A 27,848-nucleotide genomic window follows, 5' to 3' on the forward strand; every position below is an offset into this window, starting at 1 on the left:
GAATGACAGCAGATAGAAAAGGCAAGTCAAATACAAACATGCTTATTTTCATGCTGTATAACTAATTAAATCTATTTAATAACATAACAATATCCTTTTAAAGGTATGGAACACGATAAAGATTTGCAACAGAAAGTTTAGTAAACACAGTAAAATACCTGTTTGTGAAGCATTTTTTTTCTTGCGGTTTTTATGCATTTTTCCCCAGTCATTAGAATGGGTGAAAAAACCTGCAAAAAATGCTGAAAAATATGTCATGCTGCAGATATAAAACTGCTTTGAATCTGCAAGGAAAAAAAAGCAATCTAATTCACTTTACTGGTACAGTAAAATGCTGCATTGTTTGCAGCAAAAACGCATGGAAAAATGCAGCAAAAAATGCAATATGTGAAAATACACCCTGAGGCCATGTTCACACATTGCGTATTTGGTCAGTATTTTACATCAGTATTTGGAGTGGGTAAAAAACGCAGAAGTAGTGACATATTTCTATCATACTTTTACTCTGATTGTTCCTCACCTGATTTTGTCTTACAAATACTGATGTAAAATACTGAAGGTGTGAACGTGGCCTAAGACTGCTTAGTATCAACTAGATCAGAGTTCCCCAACTCCAGTCCTCAAGGCCCACCAACAGGTCATGTTTTCAGGATTTCATTTGTATAGCACAGGGGAATCCATTATCACCTGAGCAATACAAAGGAAATCCTGAAAACATGATCTGTTGGTGGGCCTTGAGGACTGGAGTTGGGGAACTCTGAACTAGATCATTGTCATTTTCACTGAAACATTTGAGTTCAGTGGTTTAAGGGAGTTCTTAAGTAGATTATACTATACTGTTCTGTGCCTGTTATACATGTACTAGCTATGAACCCGTTCTACGCCCGGGTGGCGAGCATTTTTATTGCTATATGGTCTCCCATCCTGGTATGTGCTGCCCCCCTCCTATCCTGGTGTGCATGGCACCCCTCATCCCTATCCTGGTATGCATGGTCCCCTCACCCCCCCAGTCCTGGTAAGCATGGCACCCTATTCCTCATCCTGGTATGCATGGTCCCCTCACCCCCCCAATCCTGGTATGCATGGTACCCCCTTATCTCTATTCTGGTATGTATGGTCCCCTCACCCCCCTATCCTGGTATGCATGGTCCTCTCACCCCCTTTTTCCTGGTATGCATGGTCCTCTCACCCCTCAATCCTGGTATGCATGGTCCCCTCACCCCCAATCCTGGTATGCATGCTACCCCTCACCCCCCAATCCTGGTATGCCTGGTCCTCTCACCCCCCCAATCCTGGTATACATGGTCCCCTCACCCCCCTTTTTGTGATATGCATGGTCCCCTCACTCCCCTTTCGTGGTATGCATGGTCCCCTCACTTCCCTTTCGTGGTATGCATGGTCTCCTCACCCTCCTTTCGTGGAATGCATGGTCCCCTCACTCCTCTTTCGTGGTATGCATGGTCCCCTCACCCCCCTTTCGTGGTATGCATGGTCCCCTCACCCTCCTTTCGTGGTATGAATGGTCCCACACTCCCCTTTCATGGTATGCACGGTCCCCTCACCCTCCTTTCGTGGTATGCATGGTCCCCTCACCCCCCTTTCATGGTATGCACGGTCCCCTCACCCTTCTTTCATGGTATGCATGGTCCCTTCACCCCCCTTTCGTGGTATGCATGGTCCCCTCACCCTCCTTTTGTGGTATGCATGGTCCCCTCACCCCCCTTTCCTGGTATGCATGGTCTCCTCACCCTCCCTTCGTGGTATGCATGGTCCCCTCACCCTCCTTTCATGGTATGCATGGTCCCCTCACCCCCCCTTTTGTGGTATGCATGGCCCCGCACCCCCCTTTCGTGGTGTGCATGGTGCCCTCACTCCCCTTTCGTGGTATGCATGCTACCCCTCACCCCCCTTTCGTGATATGCTTGGTCCCCTCACCCCCCAATACTGGTATGCATGGTCCCTCTCCCCCCTTTCCTGATATGCATGGTCCCCTCACCCCCCTTATCCTGATATGTATGGTCCCCCTCACCCCTATTAAACTACACACATACAAAAAAAAAACATTTATACTATACGATATATGCGCATGCCCATAGCTCTGTCCGGCGCCATATTGCTGAAGACACACTGCAAATGTGTCTTCAATAAAATGGTGCTGGATCGCGCTATGCGCATGTGCGATTCCGGCCAAACTCCTTCCCCGGTCTCCGGCCAAAGAGAAGCGCCGTGGCAACGCTCCTCCCGGTCAGGTAAGTATGTAAGTATGGCGCTGGAAATAGCGGTATGTAGTGTGTACGCGTACCGCCATTTCAGGCGGCATACACACTCCTCACCGCTGGATGCCTCATTCTGTCTGGAGTCAGACTGCGCAGGCGCGTCGCGTTTGCGCAGTATATAAAGGCTTCGGACAGAGTGACGCTTAGCGCGTTATATTATAGATTGTCTTCCCCCTGTTCTACATGTACTGCATTTTACATGTACTGTACTGCCATACACCTGTACTGTATGTGCTGTACTACGCTACAACTATACTGCATGTACTGTACTGCCTTCTACACATACTATACTGTGATCTAGCTGTACTACATGTACTGTGCTGCCTTCTACACCTACTATAATGTTCTCTACCTGTTGTATATGTACTGTATTGCCGTCCACCTGTTCTACATGTATTGTACTGCTCTCTAAAGTGTATGTTCTACATGTACTGTCCTACACCTGTACTACATGTACTGTACTGCCCTCCTCCTGTTCTTCATGTACTGTACTGCCTTCCAATAGTGTTATAATCATTTTACTGCCCTCCACCTGTACTACATGTACTGTACTGCCCTCCACCTGTACTACATGTATTTTTCTGCCCTCCACCTGTGCTACACGTACTGTACTGCCCTACACCTGTACTACATGTATTTTACTGCCCTCCACCTGTTCTACATGTACTATACTGCCCTCCACCTGTGCTACATGTACTGTACTGACCTCCAGCTGTGCTACACGTACTGTACTGCCCTCCACTTGTACTACATGTACTGTACTGCCCTCAACCTGTACTACATGTATTTTACTGCCCTCCACCTGTGCTGCATGTAATGTACTGCCCTCCACCTGTACTACATGTATTTTACTGCCCTCCACCTGTTCTACATGTACTATACTGCCCTCCACCTGTGCTACATGTACTGTACTGACCTCCAGCTGTGCTACACGTACTGTACTGACCTCCACCTGTACTACATGTACTGTACTGCCTTCCACCTGTTCTACATGTATTTTACTGCCCTCCACCTGTGCTACATGTAATGTACTGCCCTCCACCTGTACTACATATATTGTACTGCCCTCCACTTGTACTACATGTATTTTACTGCCTTCCACCTGTTCTACATGTACTACACTGCCCTCCACCTGTGCTACATGTACTGTACTGACATCCACCTGTGCTACACGTACTGTACTGCCCTCCACCTGTACTACATGCACTATACTGCCCTCCACCTGTACTGCTTGTACATGTATTTTACTGCCCTCCACCTATGCTACATGTACTGTACTGCCCTCCACCTGTACTACATACACCATGTGCAGAATTATTAGGCGAGTTGTATTTGAGAGGATTCTTTTTATTATTGAATAACAACTATGTTCTCAATCAACCCAAAAGACTCATAGATATCAAAGCTTAATATTTTTGGAAGTTGGAGTGGGTTTTGGTTAGATTTGGCTATCTTAGGAGGATATCTGTTTGTGCAGGTAACTATTACAGTGCAGAATTATTAGGCAACTTAATAAAAAACAAATATATACCCATCTCACTTGTTTATTTTCACCAGGAAAACCAATAGAGCAACACAAAATTTAGAAATAAACATTTCTGACATTCAAAAACAAAACAAAAAAAATCAGTGACCAATATAGCCACCTTTCTTTACGATGACACTCAAAAGCCTTCCATCCATAGATTCTGTCAGTTGCTTGATCTGTTTACGATCAACATTGCATGCCGCAGCCACCACAGCCTCCCAGACACTGTTCGGAGAGGTGTACTGTTTTCACTCCCTGTAGATCTCACATTTTATGAGGGACTACAGGTTCTCTATGGGGTTCAGATCAGGTGAACAAGGGGGCCATGTCTTTATTTTTTCTTCTTTTAGACCTTTACTGGCCAGCTACGCTGTGGAGTATTTGGATGCATGTGATGGAGCATTGTCCTGCATGAAAATCATGTTTTTCTTGAACGATACCGACTTCTTCCTGTACCACTGCTTGAAGAAGGTGTCTTCCAGAAACTGCCAGTAGGTCTGGGAGTTGAGCTTCACTCCATCCTCAACCCGAAAAGTTCCCACAAGTTCATCTTTGATGATACCAGCCCATACCAGTACCCCACCTCCACCTTGCTGGCGTCCGAGTCGGAGTGGAGCTCTCTACCCTTTACTGATCCAGCTTTCGGCCCATCCATCTGGCCAATCAAGAGTCGCTCTCATTTCATCAGTCCATAAAACCTTAGAAAAATCAGTCTTAAGATATTTCATGGCCCAGTCTTGACGTTTTATCTTATGTTTCTTGTTGATCCTTTTCCAGCCTTCCTTACCTTGACCATGTCCCTGAGTATGGCCACCTTGAGCTTTTTGATACTCCAGTAACGTTGCAGCTCTGAAATAAGAAAAACTGGTGGCAAATGGCATCTTGGCAGCTTCACACTTGATTTTCCTCACTTCATGGGCAGTTATTTTGCGCCTTTTTTTTTATCAACATGCTTCTTGCGACCCTGTTGGATATTTGCCATGAAATGCTTGATTGTTCGGTGATCACGCTTCAAAAGTTTGGCAATTTCAAGACTGCTGCATCTATCTGCAAGACATCTCACGATTTTTGACTTTTCAGAGTCCGTCAAATCTTTCTTCGGACCCATTTTGCCAAAGGAAAGGAAGTTGCCTAATCATTAAGCACATCTTATATAGGGTGTTGATGTCATTAGACCACACCCCTCCTCATTACAGAGATGCAAATCACCTGATTTACATAATTGGCAGTTGGCTTTCAAGCCTATACAGCTTGGAGTAGGACAACATGTATAAAAAGGATGATGTGATCAAAATACTCATTTGCCTAATAATTCTGCACCCAGTGTATATTGTACTGCCCTCCACCTGTACTACACCTGTACTACATGTACTGTACTGCCCTCCACCTGTACTACATTTACTGTTGAGCTCTCTGTTATACACTGCTGTCTATATGTAGATTATGTACTATGAAAGGAGAAAGTATTACATGTACCATGCTCCTCTACCTGTACTGTACTGCTTTCTGTTTTCACTACCAGTACTGTACTGTTCTTTACTACTTCTGATCGCTGAGATTTTTTGAGTGATTGAAAGAAAATAAATGTACAATACTGAATCAATTGCAATTTACAGTATTTGCCTTTTTTCTGCCAGTTCAGTCAGACTTTTCCACTTCTACTGACAAATCTAATTTTCGCAGCTACTAGGGAGTAAACTGCTGTATACTATATAAGGCCGGTTTCACATGTCCTGATATTTCCTGTACCGGAAAAAACGGTACTGGTGATATCAGTGTCCGTGTGTGTACCACGTGCAACACACATGTGCCGCATCAGTACCACACGGACGGCCGCTGGGGAAGAAGCGCTACTGTAAGCCCTGTTCCCTGGTGACAGGTGCTGAACACGGCTTTCAACCATTCTCCCCTGCTCTGCCATGATCAACGCGAGCAGAGGAGAATGAATGAATGAAAAACTGGCCTGCTGTGACTTCAGGACCGTGGGAGAATGCAAGTGATGAGGTAACTGTGACAGAGCTTGAACTCCCATGACCTCATCACTTGCATTTTCCCACGGTCCTGAGGTCACAGCAGGTCAGCTTTTCATTCATTCATTCATTCATTCTCCTCTGCTCGCCGGCAGAGCAGGGGAGAATAATGACAGCCGCATTCAGCACCTGCTGCTGGGGAACAGCGGCTTACAGTAGCGCTACTTCCCTGCGGCCGTCCGTGCACACGGAGGACAGCGTGCACTATTCTCCGTGTGCACGTTTGCAACACGTTTTGCGGCCCATGTTTCCTAGTGAAAGCGGACATGTCTGCGTGTTTTGCACACGGACACACTGTCCTTGAAAACACGCTGACATGTGTATAAACCCATTCATTTGAATGGGTCTATGTGTGTCAGTGTCTCCAGTACGTAAGAAAACTGTCATCACACGTACCAGAGGCACTGACGTGTGAAACCGGCCTAATGTAGTATTGCTAGCGAGGAAAAAATAGCTAGAGACACAGCAAGGAAAAAAAATAACTAGAGACACAGCACATTGCTAACCAGTGCAATAGCTGCAGGGCTCAAGGCAAGCGTGATAGTAATGAGTCTCATAAGCTCACAAAGAAAAGCCACATTAACAGTTTCTTCATACATGTATTTGCGCAGTGTGCAGTGTAAACAGTTCCACAAAAATGGCGACATTAATCACAGTAAGGCAGAGTTCACACGTGGCGGGTTTTTTTCGCGTTTCCGCGGTGGTTTTAACCGCGCGATTTTGCCGCGAAAAATAAGCATCCCATGCATTCCTATGGGATTCCGCAATGCTGTGCTAATGCTGCTGTTTTTACCGCGGCTGAATCGCTTTGCGGTAAAAAACGCAGCATGCTCATTAATTTTGCGGAATCGCGGCGATCCCGCACCCATAGGAATGCATTGTTCCGCTTACTTCCCGCATGTGGCTGTGCACACCATGCGAAAAGTAAGCAGAACAATTGCGGATGGTACCCACGGTCCGGAGGAGAGGAGACTGTCCTCCGGGCTTTGGGTACCATATCCCTGTAAAAAATAGAATAGTGTTTGACGAGTGTGACCAGCTTTTTACTACTGAGGCCGCCTATGCAGATAAAATTTTAAAAAAATAAAAAATGGTGTTATTCTTACCTTCCGACGTCCTGCGCAGCCTTCCCGCCTCTCTCCACGCTCTTGTTTCCAGTAATCCTTTGCGAAAATGTCCACGATGACGTCCGTTCTCGCGGGATCGCGAAGTCTCGCGGTCATTCGCGCGACGTCATCGCGAATAACCGCGAGACGTCTCGATCCCGCGAGAACGGACGTCATCACGGGCATTTTCTCAAAGGATTACTGGGAACGAGAGCGTGGAGAGAGGCGGGAAGGCTGCGCGGGACGTCGGAAGGTAAGAATAACACCATTTTTTATTTTTTTAAAATTTTATCTGCATAGGCGGCCTCAGTAGTAAAAAGCTGGTCACACTCGTCAAACACTATGTTTGACGAATGTGACCAACCTATCAATCAGTTCTCCAAGCGATGCTACAGATCGCTTGGAAAACGCTGGCATTTTGCAAGCTAGTTACACTTGCAAAATGCTAGTTTTTCCGCCGGAAAATCGCGGGAATTTAAAATGCGATTTTTCCCGCGGAATGGAATTCTGGAACTCTCGCGGTAATTTCCACGAGAGTTCCGCTACGTGTGAACTTAGCCTAAGGGTACGTGCACATGCTGTGGATTGCTTTGCGGAATTGTCCACACGGATTTTGTAAAATACGAAAGTAAATCTGCAGGTCAGAAGACCTGCGGTTTATCTGCGGATTAGCCTGCGGGTTTGCCCTGCGGTTTATCATCTCTACAATGGAGGAGATGGTAAACCGCAGCGGAATCCGCAGAAAGAATTGACATGTCAATTCTTTCTGTGGCTTGAAAACCGCAGCAAATCCGCGCGGAAAATTCCGCACCGTCTGCACTGCGGTTTTCGTTTTCCATAGGTTAGAATGTTACTGTACAACGCAGCAGAAACTGCTGTGGATCCGCAGGACCAAAACCGCTGCGGATCCGCAGCAGAATGTGCAGCGTGTGCACTAGGGTGACCGCAAAAAATCGATGTCGGAATTTTGTCCGTCTGGACCCCACAAAACGATTCCCCTTTCCAGATATTGAGATAGCCAAAATTTGAACTCGATCAAACGACGTTAACCCGTGCCGCTCGTCGCTCAAAGTTTGAAAAAATCCAAATTGAGGTATTTTAAGATTTAGGTATTTTGCATAGTCTGTTAGACTATAAAGAATGTGACAACAACATTGCAGAAATAGCCCTGACCAAATTTTCGAACCATTTGTGGTATTTGAATGCAGAGTTGGTGGGATTATCGTTTTTTGATCCCACCATTACAGACAATGAAAAGTTGTTAATGGCTAATAAATTGCTCAGTAGCACAGATGAACCATCAGAGCACGCTAGGGTTGTAAATCCAAAAGTTAGGAAAGAAAAATTAAAAGAGGTAGGAAGTAACCGACTTTAACGACCTTCTGACAAAAGATGAAGAACAAAAGCAATATGTCCTGCAAGTTGTAAGCAAATGCCGAGCATTATATTCTGACGTTTCAAAAACTACTTTAACAAAAGCTCTAGAATAGATTAGATAACTATGTAAAATTATCAACTCATGTAGGTTAGCGTGCTCTGATGGTTCATCTGTGCTACTGAGCAATTTATTAGCCATTAACAACTTTTCATTGTCGTAATGGTGGGATCAAAAAACGATAATCCCACCAACTCTGCATTCAAATACCACAAATGGTTCGAAAATTTGGTCAGGGCTATTTCTGCAATGTTGTTGTCACATTCTTTATAGTCTAACAGACTATGCAAAATACCTAAATCTTAAAATACCTCAATTTGGATTTTTTCAAACTTTGAGCGACGAGCGGCACGGGTTAACGTCGTTTGATCGAGCTCAAATTTTGGCTCTCTCAATATCTGGAAAGGGGAATCGTTTTGTGGGGTCCAGACGAACAAGATTCTGACATTTTTTCCCCCCCATAAGAGATCCGGTCACCCTAGTGTGCACACACCCTAAGTAGTAGACTAGAAACTGTCCACAAATCAGATCACTTTAACAGGAATCTGTCGCCTATTTTTTGTCCTATAAGCTGCAGTCTCTACCATCAGGGGCATTCTATAATGCTGTATAGAGTTGAGCGACTTTTGGTTTTTTAGGGTCAAGTTTCGTTTCGTGAAACCCGACTTTTCCAAAAGTCGGGTCGAGCAAGATCGGCCGATTATAGGGAAAAGTCGGGGTCGTCCCGAAACACGAAACCCAATGTAAGTCAATGGGGAATAAAAGTCGGCAGTGAGAGGAGGACAGGAAACACACCTACAGTTCCCATTTGAATGCCAAAAGCATCAATTCTTCTTACTTAAGCTTGTCAACCTTAATTAACTTCATAATACAAGTTACGCACTGAAAAATGGGGGTTATTTGGCTAAAGTTGTGGGGGGGTAGGGCTGGCTCCAGGTTTTCATGTGCCCTGGGCGAAAGAGCGCCCCTTTAACACATACCACAACTCATCATGCTCCGATACGGCAGAGAAATAGCGGTATAGTACAATGAAAAATACTTCACTTTTTACATCTCATGACGAGGCCCATCTATTTCTCCATACAGAATCATTGGTCCCATATAATGTTTGAAACAGTATATGATGAGCTCCACATAATGCTACAGTATATGTTGGTCCCCATGGATGAAGCTCCACTGTCTTATGGGCCCAAATAATGCTCCAAACATAATGGGCCCCATTTCTAATGCTCTAGTGTATAATGGGCCCTGTAAATGCTGCTCCAGTGTCTGATGTCCACCTTTGGAATGTTCCAGTGTATGGTGGGCCCCATCTATCATTCTCCAGAGTATAGTGCTCCCCAAAAATTGCTGTCCCAACATTGAAAACAATCAAATAAGTCTCCTCGCTAGGGAATCCCTGTACTAGTCTGGACTCCTCGTCGTCCCCATCTTCCATCTCACTGCACAGTATTTCAACCTTGCAAGTGCTGTGATCCTGAGCAAGCAGGGGGGGCCCACTCGTTGGCGACGGCACTGGCACAGGGCCCCTGATAGTACGGTGGTGTGTCTGATGGCGGGTGGGCCGAACCTGCACTTTCATCTGCAGCTTCCTCTTTGTCACCGTGTAAGATGGAACTGTATATGGGAAGGGTAACCTGAGTTTCATCAGGGTCAGATTCAGGCCGTGTAGCGTGCGAGGGGAATGTGGTGGTCTGGGTCAATGCACCAGCAGATTCATCGAGCAGTGGCTGGGCATCAGTGCACTTGTGTCACCCCCAGGAGTACGGTCGCCACAGTGACATTACCTTCCACCTAGGGAGTGTGATGTCATGCTTGGGAGCAACGAAGGATCTCTCTAGCAGGTTAAGGCTAAGTGCACACGTACCGGAACTCTCGCGGAAATTACCGCGAGAATTCCAGAATTCCAGTCCACGGGAAAATCGCATTTTAAATTCCCGCGATTTTCCCGCGGAAAAACTAGCATTTTGCAAGCGTAATTAGCTTGCAAAATGCTAGCGTTCTCCAAGCGATCTGTAGCATCGCTTGGAGAACTGATTGACAGGTTGGTCACACTCGTCAAACATAGTGTTTGACAAGTGTGACCAACGTTTTACTACTGAGGCTGCCTATGCGGCATCAATAGTAAAAGATCGAATGTTAAAAAAAATAAAAAATAGTGTTATTCTTACCCTCCGACGTCCCGCGCATCCGTTCCCAGTAATCCTTTGCGAAAATGCCAGCGATGACGTCAGTTCTCGCGGGATCGCGACGTCTCGCGGTAATTCGCGATGACGTCGCGCGAATGACCGCGAGACTTCGCGATCCCGCGAGAACGGACGCCATCGCGGGCATTTTCGCAAAGAACTACTGGGAACGAGAGCGTGAAGAGAAGCAGGAATGCTGCGCGGGACGCCGGAAGGTAAGAATAACAATATTTTTTATTTTTAAATTCTACTTTTTACAGGGATATGGTACCCAAAGCCCGGAGGACAGTCTCCTCTCCTCCGGACCGTGGGTACCATCCGCCATTGTTCTGCTTACTTTCCGCATGGTGTGCACAGCCACTTGCGGGAAGTAAGCGGAACAATGCATTCCTATGGGAGCGGGATCGCCGCGATTCCGCAAATTAATGAGCATGCTGCGGTTTTTACCGCAAAGCGATTCCGCCGCGGTAAAAACCGCAGCATTAGTACAGCATATAATTCAAAAGAAAAATAGAGTAGCCATAAACCACAATAAAATATAAGAAAAATATAAATCTTTATTAGTACAATTTTTAAAAAAATATCACACATATGTCAACATATAATAGAGGTAGATATAAAGGAAAAATCCCAGTATAGCACAGAATAGAGCCCCCCTACATATAGGTGGCAGCGGGCAAAAAAAGTCCTATACTACCAGTATGAAGCATAAACTGGGTCATCAGGCATACCATACTTAATATCAGAGACCAATGTCCGTATATGCCTGAGACATCCAAATATAATGTAAAGCATAGAGCTCAAAGTGTAGTGAATAATTCAAGATCAAACAAATACTGCATCAATCAGAACTGAGATCATACCCAGTACCTGTAATGTACATGCCACTTACCCATAAGGGATATAATTTGCAGGGAGGATACTGCGCTCGACCCCGACGCACGTTTCGCCTCGGCTTTCTCAAGGGGAAGTGCCCATCTATCCTCAAAGTACCCATATATGAACGCCTCAATCCAGGTGTTACCAATCAGAGTCGGCGCATGCGCGGTGCAGCCACATGGTAACCGCGCGATGATCCGTTGCCGTCAGAGAGCGGCGCGCGTGTGTGGTAATACCACTAGACGTCACAGACACGCTCGCGGCTCACAAGATGACGGCCGGAGCATCGCGACCAGTGAAGAAACACCGCGCATGCGCACAGGATCGGCGCCATTTTCTTGAAGACCTATTGTGGGCGGCCATAGTAATATGGTCTGGACGAGTCATCAGACTATTTCAAAGACCAAATAAGAATGGAAGGGAGAAGAAGGGCATCACAGGGGAAAAAAAGCAATCCATAGTTGTTAGGACAAAAAGGGTCAAAGAAGGCTCTCGATGTTATAGTATATAATAATATATAAGTTGTCGTGGAAAGAATGTCATATAGAGAGAAGGCAATAATCCAAAAAGACTCACTAAAAATATGGCAAAGGGATTGAAAAAATCTCCCAAATGATCCCAATATGTAATTATAGTAATATACAAATATCATAATAAGATGCCATATGAAAGAGATACAAGACAATAGTCTTAATAGACTCACTAGAGATATAGTATTATGCATCAATTATAAATAAAATTCGCCTAGTATAGCCTACATCCCAAAGAGGGAGGGAAAATTCCCAAGCACCACAGATCATATATATAAATACCATTATAGTACAAAAATTAAGTGTTAAAGTTAGAATATCAGTAACATGATGATATATCATAGTATAGGTATCATGTGATCGCCATTAAGTGGTAATAGATCCCCCATTGAAATCTTGACACACTCTAATCAACAATACATTAAAAAATGGAGAACCCTCCCAACCCCTCTCCCTCATATCCATAACCCCCCCCCCACAAAAGAAAATGGCAAATCTTCAATGAAAAATAGGAGGTTCAAAATCAGAATATACAATATTGTTTGTCCTCCAAGCGTACAAATCCTCCACGTTTCAGGAAAATCTCGGGCAGCATGATTTCTTAGAGAAAAAACAACTACTAATCCGGCTAGTGGTAAGAAACGCTGTTAAACCAACTCTTCCGCATTCAGACATGGGTGTCAAGGAGCAATAAAACTAAAATAAACAGAGAAAGGACAGACACAAAAAATTAAAAAACAGTTCTAAAAAACACAAGTAGGGACACAGACAAAATAAGTACAAGCCATGACAGAATCGGAAAGGGAGCCCTAAAAATATAATTAGAGTAACCATAATCCCAATAAAAGGATTATAATAATAGTTAGAAACCCAAAAAATTCAAGACTAATAGATAAATCTCTAATTAAGGAAAGAGGCAAAAGTATTAGTTTCATTCAAGCCTGCAGGGGATAGGGTATCTAACATCACAATCCACCTACACTCATGTTGTGCGAGAATCTTCTTAGTATTACCTCCACGAACGCCACAGTCAATCCTATCAATCCCACAGACCATTAGGCCCTTAGGATTGGCACTATGAAACAATTTAAAGTGCTTCGGGAGAGTTTTTAAGCTGGAAATATCCTGAATATCCCTAGATGCCACTATGTCCCTAACATGTTCGCGTACCCGAACTTTGAGTTCTCGAGACGTGAGTCCAACATAAATTTTATTGCAGGGACACGTGGCGTAGTATACCACATTTGAAGTGTTACATGTAATATAATTCTTAATGGAAAAAGTCTTTGTCCCATCAGAAGTGGTGAAAGATGCAATTTTACAAATGTTAGGACACGCCACACATCTCCCACAGGGAAAACATCCCTGTACACGGGTTGAACCACGAACTGACGGTATTGTGGGTACATAGTGACTTTTTACTAGGTGATCTTTCAAATTCCAGCTACGTCTAGGGATGATTTTAGGCCGTGGAGGTAAATGTGCTGCCAAAGTGGTATCTGTATGTAAAATGGGCCAGCACTTATCAAAAATTTCTCGCATACGATCCCACTGGCAGTTTGATGTAGATACAAAACAAATAGTGTCCTTATTGGTGTCTTGCCGAGTATTAATGGGTTTCGCTAACAAATCATCACGTGATGCCTGCTTAGCCTTCCTATACCCATATTTGATACATCTATTACTATACCCTCTAGCCTTAAAACGATGCCCCAAGTCCTTAGCCTGCTTTTCAAACATTATCTCTGTAGAGCAGATACGCCTTGTTCTTAAAAATTGCCCACTAGGAATGGCACGAATTATTGGTGGAATGTGAGCAGAGGACGCGTGCAGTAAAGAGTTCACCGCTGTCTCTTTACGGAACAAATCTGTTTGAATCAGGCCTCCCACATCGGTCCTGATTAGAACATCCAGGAATTCAATACTAGATCTATGCCATTTATAAGTAAATTTGAGATTAAAAGTATTTAAATTTAAATGATGCATGAAGTCCTGGAGATCAGATGACGACCCCTGCCAAATGGCAAAGACGTCATCAATATAGCGATACCAGCACTGCACATGGTTTACGGCGAGCGCCCCGCCCCCAAAGAAAACCTGCCTCTCCCAGTAGCCGAGAAACAGGTTAGCATAGGACGGGGCGCAAGCCGCACCCATGGCAGTGCCACGCCTCTGCAAAAAAAACCGGTCCTTAAAAACAAAATAGTTGTGAGACAGGACAAATTCCAAAAGTTCCATAAGAAATTCACACCAATGTCCATCCTGACTCAACATCTCCAAATAGAAGCGCACTGCCGCCAATCCGTCCACATGATTAATGGACGTATACAGTGACTCAATGTCAATGGCCACAAGGATCATGTCATCCTCCATGGTGATCCCATTGATCTTGTTCAACAAATCAGTGGTATCCCTGACATAGGAGGGCAGCGTCTCGACAATAGGTTTCAAATAATAATCAATAAATTTACATGTCATATCGCATAGCCCCCCTATGCCAGCCACAATGGGACGACCCGGAGGATTGACTAGATCCTTGTGTACTTTGGGTAACAAATAAAAGGTTGGGACCCTTGGATTCCTAGTCATAAGTCCATCAAAGATTTTTTTGGGAATCAAACCTGACTCCAATGCATTAAACAGTATTTTCTCCAAGGACTGAGCAAATGATACAGTGGGATTGTTAATTAGTTGCTGATAAGTGTCCTTATTTTTTAACTGCCGAAAGGCCTCCTTTTCGTACTTATCGATAGGCCAGATAACAACATTTCCGCCCTTATCGGCAGCCTTAATAACCACATCGTTGATCTGTTGTAACTCTTTCAGTGCCTTTCTTTGCTTAAATGATAGATTGTCTCTATAGATATTTGTAGGAATTTTTTTAAATTCCTCTATCACCATTTTGCAAAATATCTCAACTTGTGGGCATATCGACAAGGCAGGAAAAGTCGTAGATCTGGGCATCACTATTTTAGGGAACGTACCTGTAGACTCCATTTGTTGTTCTCTCAAAAGGTCCTCAAGAGCCAACAATGCTTGATGCTCAATATCATTATCCACACCTGTATGCAAACGACGTGCATTATGCAACTTGGTTAAAATTAATTTTCGACAAAAAAGGTGTACATCATTCACGGCTGTGAAGAAATTAAAGCCGTTACTAGGTGTGAGGGCGGGGGCGGGGCGCTCGCCGTAAACCATGTGCAGTGCTGGTATCGCTATATTGATGACGTCTTTGCCATTTGGCAGGGGTCGTCATCTGATCTCCAGGACTTCATGCATCATTTAAATTTAAATACTTTTAATCTCAAATTTACTTATAAATGGCATAGATCTAGTATTGAATTCCTGGATGTTCTAATCAGGACCGATGTGGGAGGCCTGATTCAAACAGATTTGTTCCGTAAAGAGACAGCGGTGAACTCTTTACTGCACGCGTCCTCTGCTCACATTCCACCAATAATTCGTGCCATTCCTAGGGGGCAATTTTTAAGAACAAGGCGTATCTGCTCTACAGAGATAATGTTTGAAAAACAGGCTACGGACTTGGGGCATCGTTTTAAGGCTAGAGGGTATAGTAATAGATGTATCAAATATGGGTATAGGAAGGCTAAGCAGGCATCACGTGATGATTTGTTAGTGAAACCCATTAATACTCGGCAAGACACCAATAAGGACACTATTTGTTTTGTATCTACATCAAACTGCCAGTGGGATCGTATGCGAGAAATTTTTGATAAGTGCTGGCCCATTTTACATACAGATACCACTTTGGCAGCACATTTACCTCCACGGCCTAAAATCATCCCTAGACGTAGCTGGAATTTGAAAGATCACCTAGTAAAAAGTCACTATGTACCCACAATAGCGTCAGTTCGTGGTTCAACCCGTGTACAGGGATGTTTTCCCTGTGGGAGATGTGTGGCGTGTCCTAACATTTGTAAAATTGCATCTTTCACCACTTCTGATGGGACAAAGACTTTTTCCATTAAGAATTATATTACATGTAACACTTCAAATGTGGTATACTACGCCACGTGTCCCTGCAATAAAATTTATGTTGGACTCACGTCTTGAGAACTCAAAGTTCGGGTACGCGAACATGTTAGGGACATAGTGGCATCTAGGGATATTCAGGATATTTCCAGCTTAAAAACTCTCCCGAAGCACTTTAAATTGTTTCATAGTGCCAATCCTAAGGGCCTAATGGTCTGTGGGATTGATAGGATTGACTGTGGCGTTCGTGGAGGTAATACTAAGAAGATTCTCGCACAACATGAGTGTAGGTGGATTGTGATGTTAGATACCCTATCCCCTGCAGGCTTGAATGAAACTAATACTTTTGCCTCTTTCCTTAATTAGAGATTTATCTATTAGTCTTGAATTTTTTGGGTTTCTAACTATTATTATAATCCTTTTATTGGGATTATGGTTACTCTAATTATATTTTTAGGGCTCCCTTTCCGATTCTGTCATGGCTTGTACTTATTTTGTCTGTGTCCCTACTTGTGTTTTTTAGAACTGTTTTTTAATTTTTTGTGTCTGTCCTTTCTCTGTTTATTTTAGTTTTATTGCTCCTTGACGCCCATGTCTGAATGCGGAAGAGTTGGTTTAACAGCGTTTCTTACCACTAGCCGGATTAGTAGTTGTTTTTTCTCTAAGAAATCATGCTGCCCGAGATTTTCCTGAAACGTGGAGGATTTGGACGCTTGGAGGACAAACAATATTGTATATTCTGATTTTGAACCTCCTATTTTTCATTGAAGATTTGCCATTTTCTTTTGTGGGGGGGGGTTATGGATATGAGGGAGAGGGGTTGGGAGGGTTCTCCATTTTTTAATGTATTGTTGATTAGAGTGTGTCAAGATTTCAATGGGGGATCTATTACCACTTAATGGCGATCACATGATACCTATACTATGATATATCATCATGTTAATGGTATTCTAACTTTAACACTTAATTTTTGTACTATAATGGTATTTATATATATGATCTGTGGTGCTTGGGAATTTTCCCTCCCTCTTTGGGATGTAGGCTATACTAGGCGAATTTTATTTATAATTGATGCATAATACTATATCTCTAGTGAGTCTATTAAGACTATTGTCTTGTATCTCTTTCATATGGCATCTTATTATGATATTTGTATATTACTATAATTACATATTGGGATCATTTGGGAGATTTTTCTCAATCCCTTTGCCATATTTTTAGTGAGTCTTTTTGGATTATTGCCTTCTCTCTATATGACATTCTTTCCACGACAACTTATATATTATTATATACTATAACATCGAGAGCCTTCTTTGACCCTTTTTGTCCTAACAACTATGGATTGCTTTTTTTCCCCTGTGATGCCCTTCTTCTCCCTTCCATTCTTATTTGGTCTTTGAAATAGTCTGATGACTCGTCCAGACCATATTACTATGGCCGCCCACAATAGGTCTTCAAGAAAATGGCGCCGATCCTGTGCGCATGCGCGGTGTTTCTTCACTGGTCGTGATGCTCTGGCCGTCATCTTGTGAGCCGCGCGCGTGTCTATGACGTCTAGTGGTATTACCACACACGCACGCCGCTCTCTGACGGCAACGGATCATCGCGCGGTTACCATGTGGCTGCACCGCGCATGCGCCGACTCTGATTGGTAACACCTGGATTGCGGCGTTCATATATGGGTACTTTGAGGATAGATGGGCACTTCCCCTTGAGAAAGCCGAGGCGAAACGCGCGTCGGGGTCGAGCGCAGTATCCTCCCTGCAAATTATATCCCTTATGGGTAAGTGGCATGTACATTACAGGTACTGGGTATGATCTCAGTTCTGATTGATGCAGTATTTGTTTGATCTTGAATTATTCACTACACTTTGAGCTCTATGCTTTACATTATATTTGGATGTCTCAGGCATATACGGACATTGGTCTCTGATATTAAGTATGGTATGCCTGATGACCCAGTTTATGCTTCATACTGGTAGTATAGGACTTTTTTTGCCCGCTGCCACCTATATGTAGGGGGGCTCTATTCTGTGCTTTACTGGGATTTTTCCTTTATATCTACCTCTATTATATGTTGACATATGTGTGATATTTTTTTAAAAATTGTACTAATAAAGATTTATATTTTTCTTGTATTTTATTGTGGTTTATGGCTACTCTATTTTTCTTTTGAATTATATGATATTTGGAGTACTCCATTATTATTTTTTTTGTCCTTATTAATGGGTGGGGGAATTATGATGGTTATTTAACTATCTCCCGACCATATTTAATAGTTATGAAGGTTTTGAATTGGTTTTCAAGCATTAGTACAGCATTGCGGAATCCCATAGGAATGCATGGGATGCTTATTTTTCGCGTTTTCGCGGCAAAATCGCGCAGTTAAAACCGCCACGGAAATGCGAAAAAAAACGCCACGTGTGAACTCAGCCTAACTGATTGGGCAGCGTTATTCCCACGAGTCATGACCCTCCAAACAGCGTTCATGAAGGCAAAGTGTTTGTTTTACGTGGGCAGTTGTATACTATGAGTTATTTTTAATGGTTTCAACACTCCAATTAATTAATACCAACTATTGATATAGTTTCAATCAGCTCTTTGAACCTTCCAAGAAGGTCATTGAAACTTGTTTCAACCAGATGGTCAAATTGTCCAAGCAGAGCAAATAACTGGCTTACACTTATCTACCAACAAAGGACCTTCATTGCCATAATTAGATTGGGTGGGTAAACATTCCTCCGAAGCCCCTCCTCCAGCTTGCTGTATTACTGCCATGTGGCACACATGAGGCCCCTTTCCTCCAGCTTCCTGTATTATGTACTGGTTAAAACAGGTATTGAGGGGATGTGTTTATAGCCAATGGACAATAGACTTGTGACATCATTCCCCATATGGTGGGGCTGGACACACCTTTTAGCTGGACATTTTAAAAGAACTAGGACACATGTTCTCTCTCTCTTGGCTCATGGAGGATGACTGGTCGACGTCTATCTGAATAATGTAACGTATGAATAATGCTTGTTTCTGATTAATGCATTAGTATTTATAGTTTTATATTGTTTATTATTTAATCTTATCATTTATTAAGTAAATCAATTTAGTAAATTTGATTCTTGTGTGAGCATTTTCTTATTCATCACAATCAATTGGAACCCTTACAATACAGCAGTATGGTTGCAAAGCTGAACCTTAAAGGAATGTCCAGAAGGGCACCACCAGGAGTGGAGCCTACGGTTAAATTCGACTCCACCTGGGAAACCTCAACCATGCCAGCTACAGAAAAGATGCACACATTGCAAGCTTAATTCCGTTAACGAACGAGACTCCGTCATGCCCCGCGGTTCGAGTCCGGCTTACTAGAGGGACACGTGAGGCTCTGGCACATGAGATTGGCCAATAACTGGTGTGTCATGCCCTTACATGTCCGTGGCTGCATGTGCGCTACACTGAAAAGGCCAGCGTTTGTCGCTTACAGGTGCAGATAACCCGCTGAACAACGTTAGTGATGGGGATCACTGATTACAATTATTACCCGCGAACGATGATTTCCCAGTAAGTGCAGGTCAACCGCAGTTCCGGAATTAGGCCTAACCGTCATTCCTGAAAAAATGAAAAACTTACGTGTGCAAACCACAGGTGCTGTAGCTTGCTTAACAGCTCGCCAGCCGTTCTCACGCCCAGTATGGATTACATGTGATTGCACAAAGGTGAGAAAGGGTACCGTATCCCCGGATAACATGTATGGATAGCGTACACATTCAAAATATATGTCTATACATCAGGAGGCAGGCTCAGACGGTGTTAGGCCCAGTATGGCTTGCACGTGATTGCACAAAGGTGAGAAAGGGTACCGTATCCCCGGATAACATGTATGGATAGCGTACACATTCAAAATATATGTCTATACATCAGGAGGCAGGCTCAGACGGTGTCAGGCACAGTATGGATTTGACGGCCCAGATTACACAGCGGAGGAGCAGGGAGAGGTAAAGATTGCAAATGCTGGGGCCCTGCCCAAGCAAGGGGGGCCCACTCGTGGGCGTCGGTACTGGCACTGGGCCCCTCATAGTACGGCGGTGTGTCTGACGGCGGGTGTGCACCACCACCATCAGAGACACTTGATTGCACTATGAGGGACCCTGTGCCAGTGCCCGCGCCCAAGAGTCGGCCTACCCACCTGTCCAGGGCAACGGCACTCGCACGGTGTCGTGCGCTAGGTGGTGACCCCGGCCATGGGGGGGGAGGCAGCACAGTTAGGGAGTTTTAGAAAGTGGCATATGTTGATGTTGGACATTCAGCTGATGCAAAAGGCGAAATAGGTGAAGTCCCAGGAAGAGGTGGACCAAAGCAAGCCATTTTTCTGTCACCCTATGTGTCATCAGGGGAAGGTGGGACAAAATCCTTGGAAACCCATGCATGGTTCATTTTAATGAAGGTTAGATCATCCACATTTTGGGTTGACAGACGGGTCCTTTTTTCTGTCAGGATTGATCCAGCTGCACTGAAGACTCTTTCCGATAGCACACTTGCAGCTGGGCAAGCGAGCTCCTGTAAGGCATATTGTGCCAATTCAGGCCAGGTGTCGAGTTTAGCGGCCCAATAGTCAAAGGGGAATGACCTGTGTGGGAGAACATCGATATGGGAGGAAAAGTAGTTTGTAACCATAGTTGACAACTGCTGTCTCCTGTCACTTTCCATCGATGCAGTATTACCAGTTGTGTGAGCGGTACTTGAAAAATCAGTCCACAACATTGTCATGAAGCCCCTGTCTCCAACGCCACTTCTGCTGTGTGCACCATGAACACCTCTGCCAAGCTGCCCCCGGCCCGTACAGCTCGTGTGAGAACCATCACCGCTGCTGTGTGCTGGGAATGCCTCAAGCAACCGATTTACCAGAGTTGCTTGTTTATTAGCCAATATTAGGTCAAGGTTCTCCTGTGGCATGATGTTTTGTAATTTGCCTTTATAGCGTGGATCCAGGATGCTGGCCAACCAGTAGTCGTCATCGTTCATCATTTTGGCAATGCGGGGGTCCCTTTTTAGGATCTGCAAGGCATAATCTGACATGTGGGCCAATGTTCCCGGTGTCAATGATGCACTGCGAGTGCTGGTTGGAGGAGCACTTTCTGGCAAATCCACATCCCTCCAGTCACGCACAAACCCTGTACCAGACCTTGCCATGCCAACATTTTCACTTGCCCCATGAGATGCATCCTCCTCCCCTAAGTAATCATCCCCATCATCATCCTCCTCCTCCTCTTCTTCCTCCACCTCGTCCAGGAGAGGTCCCTGAGCAGACAATGGCTGAATGTCATCAAGGATTCCCTCCTCATCAACATTGGCTGCAGACGCCTGCTCCTTAAGGTGCGTCAAAGTTTGCATGAGCAGACGCATAAGTGGGATGCTCATGCTTAGGATGGCGTCGTCTGCGCTTACCAGCCGTGTGCATTCCTCAAAACACTGAAGGACTTTACAGAGGTCTTTCAGCTTCGACCACTGCACACCTGTCAACTCCATGTCTGCTCTCAAAGTGCCTGGCCGTGTATCCTCCCACAAATGCATTATGGCCTGCCTCTGCTCGCACAGCCGCTCCACCATGTGCAGGGTGGAGTTCCACCTTGTTGCAATGTCGATAATGAGGCGGTGGTTGGGAAGGTGGAGCAATCGCTGCAGCTTCTGCATACAAACGGAGTGTACAGGCGACCGGCGGATGTGCGCGCACAGTCTTCGCACCTTCTGGAGCAGGGCTGTTAACTCCGGATAATTTTTGAGGAAGCACTGCACCACCAGGTTCAAGGTGTGAGCCAAGCAAGGTATGTGGCTGAGTTTTGAAAGGGCTATGGCTGCCACAAAATTACGGCCGTTATCACTAACTACCTTGCCTGCCTCAAGATGTACACTGCCCAGCCATGACTCAGTTTGTCGCTTCAAGTACTCGGCCAGCACCTCGGCGGTGTGTCTGTCGCCCAAACACATCATCTGCAACACAGCCTGCTGACGCTTTCCACTAGCTGCTCGATAGGGGGACACCTCGTGTGCAACAGTGGCAGCTGCAGATGGAGTGCTCGTACGACTGCGCTCTGTGGACGAGCTTTCGCTTCTGGAGGAGGAGGAGGAGGAGGGTCGAACGCCTACAGCCAACTGTTTCCTATACCGTGGGCTAGGCAGCACTGTCCCACCACCGCTGTCCCCTGTGGACCCTGCATCCACCACATTAACCCAGTGCGCAGTGATGGACACGTAACGGCCCTGGCCATGCCGACTGGACCATGCATCAGTTGTGAGGTGCACCTTTCCACTCACTGACTGCTTGAGTGCATGGACAATGCGGTCTTTTACATGATGGTGGAGGGCTGGGATGGCTTTGCGAGAGAAGAAGTGGCGACTGGGTAGGTCATAGCGTGGTACTGCATAGGCCATGAGTTCGCGGAAAGCTGCGCTTTCCACCAACCGATAGGGCATCATCTCAAACGAGATTAGTTTGGCAATGTGGGCGTTCAAACCCAGTGTACGCGGATGAGAGACTGAGTACTTTCTTGACCTACTCATAGTGTCTGGGAGGGTGAGCTGCACTTGAGAGCTGCATATGGTGGAAGTAGCGGTGGACAGGGCGGACTGAGAGAGGGTTGATGATGGTGATGGAGTTGGTGTTCTTTCTGATGGCCTAGATTCAGTATTTCGTTGATATAACAGTGGGATTCCCTGACTGCTGTGGCCTTGCAACGACACCTCAACATTTGCTGCTGTGCTAACCGGTGGGCTTACAGTGGGGGAAACAATGTAGCGTTGCTGACTACCTTCTTTGTGATCAGTTGCACATGTGGCACTTGAGGTTTGGTGTTGTGTCCACGCTTGCAAGTGCATGGTGGTTAAATGTCTAAGCATGCAACTGGTATTCAAATTTTTCAGATTTTTCCCTCGGCTAAAGGTCTTTGCGCACTTCTTACAGATAACCTTGGCCTGATCATGAGGATTGTGTTCAAAAAAGTGCCACACTGCACTCTTCCTACTTTGGCAGACATTTTGCGGCCTAGCACGCTGTGATCTTTTGACCCTCTGGACAAGCTGTCCAGCAACTCTTTTGATTTTTGGAACCTGTCTTTGGAGTGCTCCGGGCCTGCCAGATAACAGCTGTTGCGATGTCGATGTCTGCTGTGGATGCTCCTCATCTGAGCTATTGGAAGCAGCACCCTCTTCCCCCAATGGATGCCAATCTGGGTCAACAACTGGGTCATCCATCACCTCCTCTTCAATGTCATGTGCACCTTCCTCTGTGTCACCGTGTATGGTGGTATAGTGTGCGGGAAGGGGCACCTGAGTCTCATCAGGGTCAGAATCTGGCTCTGTACACTGCGAGGACAATGTAGTGCTCTGAGTAAATGTACCAGCAGAATCATCTATCAGCGGCTGTGCATCAGTGCACTCCATGTCAGATTCATCTTGGCCTGGGTAATTCACCATTTCACTTGATAATCCAGGCATGGTATGTGAAAACAGCTCCATGGAGTAATCAGTAGTATGGCCTGCGTCATCCTTCAATCTTGGTTGGGGTGAAGGACACAAGGAAAGGTGTGGTTCATGAACATGAGCCTCCAATGACGACTCAGTGCTTTTACTTTTTACAACTTCAGAAGAGGAGGCGATAGAGCTGGAGGCTGAGTCAGCAATGTAAGACAAAACTTTTTCCTGATGCTCTGGCTTTAAAAGCGGTTTGCCAACTCCTAGAAAACTAAGCCTTCGAAGCCTTATGGAGCCAGACGATGACGCAGGCTCAACACCTCCTGCATTCGGTCCTATTTTGCTCTTGCCACTACCATCAGATCCACCACCAACACCATCATTACCAGCTGCCAACCCCCGCCCAATTCCACGGCCTCTTCCACCAGCCTTCCTCATTTTTTGTAGAAATGTAGACAAAATCCAACAAACTATATAGTAATGTAAAACAAGGTACAAGGTGTCTATAGGACAGGGGAGATTTTGAATTTCTGCACACACTTGTGGACACTGGACACTTATGGATTGTGTGAGGCCCACTGAATATCACAGCGCTATGTCACAGGCTCGATGGCACAGGTGTGAAAAAAGTGACTACAGGATAAGGGAGATTTTGAATTTCTGCACACACTAGTGGACACTGGACACTTTTGGATTGTGTGAGGCCCACTGAATATCAGAGCGCTATGTCACAGGCTCGATGGCATAGGTGTGAAAAAAGTGACTACAGGATAAGGGAGATTTTGAATTTCTGCACACACTAGTGGACACTGGACACTTTTGGATTGTGTGAGGCCCACTGAATATCAGAGCGCTATGTCACAGGCAGAAATTGGCTAGTGTATCACAAACTACAAGGTGTATGTAGAATTGGGCAGAATAGGAATCTCCCTAGAGTGTAGGTCTGTAAGAACGGAACAAGTCCTCCACTTATCCTTCCACAGTGACACACAGATAGCTTCACTGTGGCCGTGATAACAGCCGTTACACGGTACTGAGAGGAGCGTGCACGTACACGGCTGTCCGATGTACGTAAAATTGTCAAGCTCCGTGTTTTTTAAGTATACGGACTGACACACGCTGTCTCTCTATAGTTTTGAATGTTATCAAACAGCAAATATATTTAACTGTTTGAAAGCTAGACAAAACTAGTAGGTGCAGGTCTGTAAGAACGGAACATGTCCTCGACTTATTCTCACAGAGTGACACACAGATAGCTTCACTGTGGCCGTGATAACAGCCGTTACACGGTACTGTGTGAGGAGCGTACACCGCTGTTGGTGTGAAAAAATGCACGCTCAGTACCTCAGCAGGACAAAAAAAAAAATTGGGATTGCTTTTAAAAAAGCAGTTTGCAGAGCAGTGGGTAAACAGCAATGCAGCTGTCAGGAAGCCTTAGAAGGCAGCCTAGCAACCAACACCGCTGATCCACCACAATATAGCCTCCCCTTGCAGTGCACACACAGTGACTGGTGTGTTGTACAGGCAAAATCGCTAGCAGCAGAAGCAGTTTTTTTTTCTTCTTCCCTGCCTAACGCTCTCCCTACAGAATCAGCAGCAGCAACCTCTCCCTATGCTAAGATCGGCAGAAGTAAGATGGCGGTCGGCGTGCACGCCCTTTTATAACCCCTGTGACGCCCACCAAAGCAAGCCAATCACTTTCATGCCCTTCTGAAAGATGGTGGTGACCCCTGCCTATCTCATCACGTTGCCCACAGTGTCCGTGGATCCTGATTGGCTGAGAAAGAGCGCAAAACAAACTTTTGAAACGCGACTTTGGCACGTAAGTCGCCGACTTCGTGGCCTACCTCATCCTAGGGTCAGGTTTCGTTTCATGAAACCCGACTTTGCCAAAAGTCGGCGACTTTTGAAATTTTTCGACCCGTTTCGCTCAACTCTAATGCTGTAGATAAGCCCCCGATGTAACCTGAAAGATAAGAAAAACGAGTTATATTATACTCACCCGGGGGTCCGGTCCGGTCCGATGGGTGTCGCGGTATGGTCCGGCGCCTCCCATCTTCTAGCAATGACGACCTCCTTCTTACTTCTGCCGCGGCGCCTGCGCAGGCGTACTTTATCTTCCCTGTTGAGGGCAGAGCAGAGTACTGCAGTGCACAGGCGCCGGGAAAGGTCAGAGAGGTCCGACGCCTGCGCACTGCAGTACTTTACTCTGCCCTCAACAGGACATAAATAGTGCGACTGCGCAGGAGCCGCGGCAGAAGTAAGAAGGAGGACGTCATCGCTAGAAGATGGGAGTCGCCGGACCAGACCGTGACACCCATCGGACCGGACTGCACCCCAGGGTGAGTATAATCTAACTCGTTTTTCTTATCTTTCAGGTTACATCGGGGGGGGCTTATCTACAGCATTATAGAGTGCTGTATATAAGCCCCTGATGGCAGTGGCCGCAGCTTATAGGGCAAAAAAAAAATAGATGACAGATTCCCTTTAAAGAATGTAATGTGGAAACGGGAGTTTAGAAATTCCAGATTAGTGACATTGCACAACTGCTCATTGAGATCAACAGCTGCAAATCCTCCAAGTCCAGTCTCCAAATTGTATCCATGTACTTGTTGGGGAGAGGTTATGCTGTGGAATTCCTGGCAGAAAATCTGCTGTGTATTACAGTACCAGCATTGTGAATGAGATTTTACCAAATCTTTTCCACGTGCTGCCTAAGGTACTGAAGCAGATATTTAGAGTGGGTACGGAAAGTATTCAGACCCCTTTAAATTTGTCACTCTTTGTTTCATTGCAACCATTTGGTAAATTCAAAAAAGTTCATTTTTTCTCATTAATGCACACTCTGCACCCCGTCTTGACTGAAAAAAAAAACAGAAATGTAGAAATTGTTGCAAATTTATTAAAAGAGAAAAACTGAAATATCACATGGTCATAAGTATTCAGACCCTTTGCTCAGTATTGAGTAGAAGCACCCTTTTGAGTTAGTACAGCTAGTCGTCTTTTTGAGAATGATGCAACAAGTTTTTCCACACCTGGATATGGGGATCCTCTGCCATTCTTCCTTGCAGATCCTCTCCAGTTCCGTCAGGTTGGATGGTGAACGTTGGTGGACAGCCATTTTCAGGTCTTTCCAGAAATGCTCAATTGGGTTTAGGTCAGGGCTGTGGCTGGGCCAGTCAAGAATGGTCACAGAGTTGTTCCGAAGCCATTCCTTTGCTATTTTAGCTGTGTGCTTAGAGTCATTGTCTTATAGGAAGGTGAAGTTTCGGCCAAGTCTGAGGTCCAGAGCACTCTGGAAGAGATTTTCACCCAGGATATCCCTGTACTTGGCCGCCTTCATGTTTCCTTCAATTGCAACAAGTGGTCCTGTTCCTGCAGCTGCAAAACACCCCCATAGCATGATGCTTCCACCACCATGTTTCACTGTTGGGATTGTATTGGGCAGGAGATGAGCAGTGCCTGGTTTTCTCCACACATACCGCTTAGAATTATCACCAAAAAGTTCTGTCTTCGTCTCATCAGACCAGAGAATCTTATTTCCCATAATCTGAGAGTCCTTCATGTGTTTTTTTGCAAACTCTATGTGGGCTTTCATAGGTCTGGCACTGAGGAGAGGCTTCCGTTGGGTCACTCTGCCATAAAGGCCCGACTGGTGGAGGGCTACAGTGATAGTTGACTTTGTGGAAATTTCTCCCATCTCCCTACTGCATCTGTGGAGCTCAGCCTCAGTGATCTTGGGGTTCTTCTTTACCTCTCTCACCAAGGCTCTTCTCCCACAATTGCTCAGTTTGGCTGGACAGCCAGGTCTAGGAAGACTTCTGATGATCCCAAACATCTTCCATTTAAGGATTATGGAGGCCACTGTGCTCTTAGGAACCTTGAGTACTGCAAAAATTCTTTTGTAACCTTGGCCAGATCTGTGCCTTGCCATAATTCTGTCTCTCAGCTCCTTGGCCAGTTCCTTTGACCTCATGATTCTCATGTGGTCTAACATGTGAGCTTTAAGGTCTTATATAGACAGATGTGTGCCTTTCCAAATTAAGTCCTATAAGTTTAATTAAACACAGCTGGTCTTCAATGAAGGAGTAGAACTATCTCAAGGAGGATCACAAGGAAATGGACGGCATGGGACTTAAACAGGGCCACCATCAGGGCATTACTGCCTTGACTGGCGTATGGGGCCCAGTGGTCAGAGGGGGCCTGCATCAGGCCCCGTCTCATCTGCCCTCCGGGATGTAGCGGCAGCCTTCTGCAGGTGCAGAAACTGAACTTGCGTCTGAGGTGCAGGTTCAGTTAAACTCTATTGCTGTGTGGGCCCGGGCCTGCACGTCAATAGCTAAAAGCCGCCAGCCAATCGGAGGCTGGCAGCTGATGTCAGCGCGCACATCGCCGGCGTATGACATCATTGTCATTCGCCG

At 45.3% G+C, this 27,848-nt stretch overlaps 1 protein-coding gene across 1 annotated transcript in view; it reads left to right on the top strand.

Annotated features, from left to right (window-relative positions):
- LPCAT4 (lysophosphatidylcholine acyltransferase 4) overlaps nt 1-27,848 on the top strand; it is a 124,083-nt gene continuing 96,235 nt past the window's right edge. Inside the window, exon 1 of the mRNA XM_073565012.1 lies at nt 1-21. The gene's annotated coding sequence lies outside the window, so the exon portion shown is untranslated. The remainder of the gene's footprint in view (nt 22-27,848) is intronic.

The sequence above is a fragment of the Dendrobates tinctorius genome, unplaced genomic scaffold (genome assembly GCF_039654945.1).
Source record: "Dendrobates tinctorius isolate UK_male_01 unplaced genomic scaffold, ASM3965494v1 ptg000516l, whole genome shotgun sequence".
NCBI lineage: Eukaryota > Metazoa > Chordata > Amphibia > Anura > Dendrobatidae > Dendrobates > Dendrobates tinctorius.